This window comes from Camponotus floridanus, unplaced genomic scaffold (assembly GCF_003227725.1).
Source record: "Camponotus floridanus strain SB8 unplaced genomic scaffold, Cflo_v7.5 scaffold30, whole genome shotgun sequence".
NCBI lineage: Eukaryota > Metazoa > Arthropoda > Insecta > Hymenoptera > Formicidae > Camponotus > Camponotus floridanus.
This window is the reverse complement of record NW_020229437.1, coordinates 1,844,810-1,849,992: the sequence shown is the minus strand read 5'-3', so window position 1 is coordinate 1,849,992 and position 5,183 is coordinate 1,844,810.

Below are 5,183 nucleotides of genomic sequence, written 5' to 3'. Positions count from 1 at the left end.
CATAATGCAAAACGACGAAAGGTCTTTGCTTTTCGAGAGCGATAATTATAATATCGTGAAGCGTACCAGCTTTCTCTCTTCTCCTTTCTAGTATTTTTTATTAATTACATATAAAAATCTTTAAATATATTAAAAATTAGATATAAAAGTTAAGTTGAGGTTTATTTTATTAAAACAGTTTTAAATATAATGTTATTCAGTTGGAAATAATTTTGTAGATTATAATGTATGGGTGATTCCTTCTTTGGATCCTCTCTTTTTCTTATCAATAATCGAGAAATAATTAAAATTGTATCAGTAAAGCGAGGATAATGCGGGAATGAGATTTTCTTCTTGTCGAAGTTATTTAAGAGAGATTTAAATTTAAGTATTTTTATTGATAGCGATCTCAAGATTGGCGAAAATTTTAATGTGTAATTGTTACCGTTATCTACATCTGACGCATCATCTGATGAACGACGCGAATACATTGGCGTAAACATCATGCGCGTATTTTTGGCGATTAATATAGCGGCGAAGCATTACATACACTTTGCTTGTATTATATTTCAAGTCCCGGGGATTCAATGCAAAATGCAGTGTAATCATTACAGGCTCTTAAAGCAAGGAATTGAACACACACACATCCCGGAAGAAATGGATACTTCTTCCTTGCGCTGTCAAGGAGAAGTTCTTTGAAAATATTGACCTCGGGTCGTTTCGATACTCCATCAGTAAATTGAATATAGTTATGTAGGAAAAAATCGATTTCGCAAAATGTAAAAATATTAGAATTCCTTCCACTTCTTTATACTATTTCAATCGTACGAATTATTCTTGAAAATGTGAGGCTCAGGGGTCGTTAATGGATAGCGAAAGATTACGCTCAAACAATTTCAAAGTTAGTTTTCGTTCTAGTAAAACTTTGAAATTTAACAATTAGCTGCTAAAATTGAACAGCGAAAATTAAAAAGTATATTCTAACTTAACGAATCAAAATTCGATCAACACCCTCTTACGTGTCGTTATTATCTTGCACTGGAACGGCGCATGAAACAGATCATACGAGACTCAAATGTACAAGAGGGTTAATTTCACTGCGCACGAAACTGCATGTATGGACGGCACGTCATACGTTCGATATATATTCTCGCTGAAAACCAGGGTGAACGCGAGATAGGGCGCAGAGGGCGGAAAAGGGAGAAAGAGAGAGTGCAGTTAGCTAGAGAGAAGGAGAAAGTACGAGTTGACTGAAAGCGACTGGGTGCACGATGGTGAATCCGGGGTGAGAGGGAGGACACTCCGACGGGCACTATCGACAAGAAGGAAAATCATCCGATCATGTGCGCGTGTATCACTCGCCCGTAATCTCTCGATGTTTTATATCGGCTGACTAGAATATATGTACGGTATGATAGATAGAGAGAGCCAGAGGGAAGAAGGGGCGAGGAAATAAACGAAGATTAGTGAAATCGAGAATTTGAAAGTAAAATTTGTGTGTTTTACGTTCACTAGGCTGGGCGAAAAGTGAATGGATAAATTTTCTTAATTTGCATTAAAAAAATGAATTTCTACAGGATAATATCAGTAGCTTTACCTACTCGTAAAAATATGTGCGTAAAAAAATACATTGCTAAAAAGATATTTATATATCGTAAATATCGTAAAAAGTGGGGGTGGCTAATAAAAACTTTTTGCAATGTCATTGCTTTTAGTAATACTGAAATCTTGTGATATATATAAATCTCAAGATGTTATAATTTTTTATGAGATATATAAACTTCTGAGAGCAAATTTCACGAATGTGTTTGCGTTTGAGATGATCTTTATATCATCGACTTTCGTTATTCCATTAAATAGAGTCGTATGTGTAAAATGGCCTCGTCTTCCCTTTCGCGAGCCTGCGCGAAAATTGTTCTTTCGCGACCATCTGTTCGATTTGTTCTCGCCGCGATAATTTCAGTACGAATTCCGGGGAAAGACAAAGTCTGACCATCGTTTGCACTTTCGGCACGTGATCGCCGCCGAGCTACGGTACGGACGACGAGGAATCGTTGCGGCTTAAGGACGGGATCCGGTTTACTTAGGTGCGCCGGCGAGAAATTGAAATTTTCGTAAACGGATTAGGGGAGCGGTCACACGACAAACTCCTTGTTAATTAGAATATAATCCTGGTCTTAATGGGACACCTGCTACGTAATAAAATCAAGTGTAGTGCACGTCGATCGTTAAGTTACATATGTATCGCGGCGATTGTATGCGCATATATCTCATAAGGGCGTGGATCGGGCGAACGATATTGCATTAAACGAAAATCAACAATCATTTTTATGAATTTTATTGACATTTTATAATTAATTTTCAATATTACAATAAATAAATGTAAACGCATCTAAAATCGCAATCTTAGAATTGTTCGATATCGACTATAAATTTTCACTAAAATAATTATATATTTGTAAAAAATCTAGACAATTTTATAAATACGTATTACCGGGGCAAATTTAATTTTTTACAATTACCTTTGATATCATAATAAATTGACTAACATGTATTTTGAAGTACGATGAGTATCGAGAAAAAAACATTTCGTGCAAACATTGGTTAAATTGATTAAAGTTACGGTCAACCAATTCAATTCAGCTCTCTATATTCATACTATTGATACGGCGATTAAAGTGCATACATTATTAGCCAATTTTATAGAACATACCAAGGAAATAAAACGCGAAGCGTTTTTGTGCCGGATGGTTGTGCTTGAATAAAACTTTATTTGAATAACTCTCCGTTCCAGTTTTAACTCAACCATTTTATCCTTAATTTCGATCAGCTTGTCCGTTATCTGCCCCGTCGTCCATTCTTCCTCTTTTCTTTCTCGTCGTTTTATCATCCCTATTACAGAGGGGTAGACCTTATTGCTAGAAGCGCGCGCGTACTCGAATCGACAAAATCTGATCGCCGACATTATGTGATGTTGTATCAGATTTTTGTCGGAAATCGAACAAAACGTTAATAACCAGTTTTATCCATTGCTATTCAAACATACAGAGAAATCTCTTTTTCTTTCCCTTTCTATAATATATGAAGAAAATTATTAAACGAATAAATGTTTTTCGGAGATAATTCATTGAATAAAAATTGAAAATTTATTACATACAATATTATCTTTTATATCTGCTTTATATATTTAGATTTTACTTATTATCTATTTTATATATTTCTCGTAAAATAATTTTGCTACATATATAAAACTTGTAATGTATTATTCTAAATGTAGTAAACAAGCGAATGATGACGTAAAGGTTTAGCTCACAGTTATTTTATGAATCTCTCGGAAGCCAAACCACAATTCAACTTCATTTTTTATAAATTTCTTAATTTGTATCATTATATTATTATAACATGATCAGATACTTTTGTAAAGTATTCTCGTAAAATATTAAAATGAAGAAATTTATACAAAACACGGGCATAAACATTGATCAATTTGGCTCCCTTTTCTGAGAACTTTATAAAATTTTTTTTTCATCTCTTATGTCAATTTCATATAAAGTGATATTTATAATATCTATGAATTTTAATAGATGATATTGTCACGTGAATTCTAAAAAGAGAATGTCGATAACTTAAAATATTCTGAAAACACATAACTAAAGAGAGGGAGAGCTTAAAGTGAATCCTCCATTTCCAATAAATCATTGCGTATTTTGCTCGTTGTTTGTTTAATCTGTAACTTCAGTCTTGTCACCGGACGGTTTCTCCACCAAAGTCGTTTCGCCTTCTTTCTGTTTTACGACAGGCAGAGGGAGGGACTTATTACCAACGGTAATAATCGGAATGACAATATTTGGTTATCGCGACGATGGAGTCGTTTCGCCGAGGGTATCAGCTTCGAGTTGTGTTAACATTCGAGAAAGAAACACTCTCTACGTACAATATAGGAAGCCATTTGCCCTGGTATTATGTAATTTTTATTCGAATCTTCTTAAACAGATGCTCATTTGACGATTAATTTAGAACGATGATTTCCTTTATAAAATTTTACATTGATCAAGGCGATATAAATGTCAGAAAAAACTCTGTATACGTATGTATATATATTTAAATTTCAATTAATTCATTTATTTTATTATATGTTTAACTTTCATTGTACATACATTTTATTATTTTCGAAAACTGCATTATTTTTTTAAGATCAGTTATCTCTATCTGATCCGTGTTATTATGAGCGATGATATGGAAAACATTCTCTAAATACGATAATAACGATAATAATTTAATTCCCCGTGCATCAAGATTTATAATTGTTATATTTATAAGTTATAATGGTAAAATACACATATACTCTTTCTCATTTTTTGATATTATTATATCACGCGCTATTTTCACAGTCAGGTTTATTGAATTTCAAAATAACTCTTTGAAGGACGTTTACATTGAATCAATATGCATAAAGAATTTTTTAGTAAATTTTCAATTTTCTAAAAAATTTAAAGTATATGCATACGCGCGTATTAAATTTACATATAATTATTTTTACAAGAGAAGAAAGGAAGAATATTTTGCAGTTGAAAGAAATATAGCCTATATTTTGATAACGAAAAAATTTGACATTATGTAAGAAGGAATTTAAATATCAATAGATTAAAGAGACATAATGAAAAAAAAAATTTTGACAAAATCCTTGTTCTTAACTAATGTTATAATTTTTTCATATAATAATAACAGCATAAGTAAACAAAAGTATAATTAATAAACATTAATTCAAATTCACTTTGCTTCTCTCCCTCCCTCCCTCTCTCTCTCTCTCTCTCTCTCTCTCTCTCTCTCTCTCTCTCTCTCTCTCTCTCTCTCTCTCTTTTAAATTCCGTCTAGGATCGAGTGACGGGAGTTTGTCCAGTCTAATCTCCTCGGCCTTCATGACGCCCTCCTCTTCGTCGTCGCCGGTCACGTCATCGACTATCTGGCCGACTCTTCTTTCTTCGATGCTTTTTCGTCGTTTTCCTCCTTTTCTTCGTCGTCGGCGGGAAGCCTCGTTGTCGACGACGCAGCCCGCGCTGCGTAGCGTTGCCATCGCTACAGCGAGGTATCAGCTTGCCTTCTGGTTGGCCGAGGGCGAAGGCTGCCCTCCCGAGAGCGGCACGGAGTACGGGGGACCATGGGTCGAGATATTGACGCGCCGAGAGAGAGGGAGAGAGAGAAAG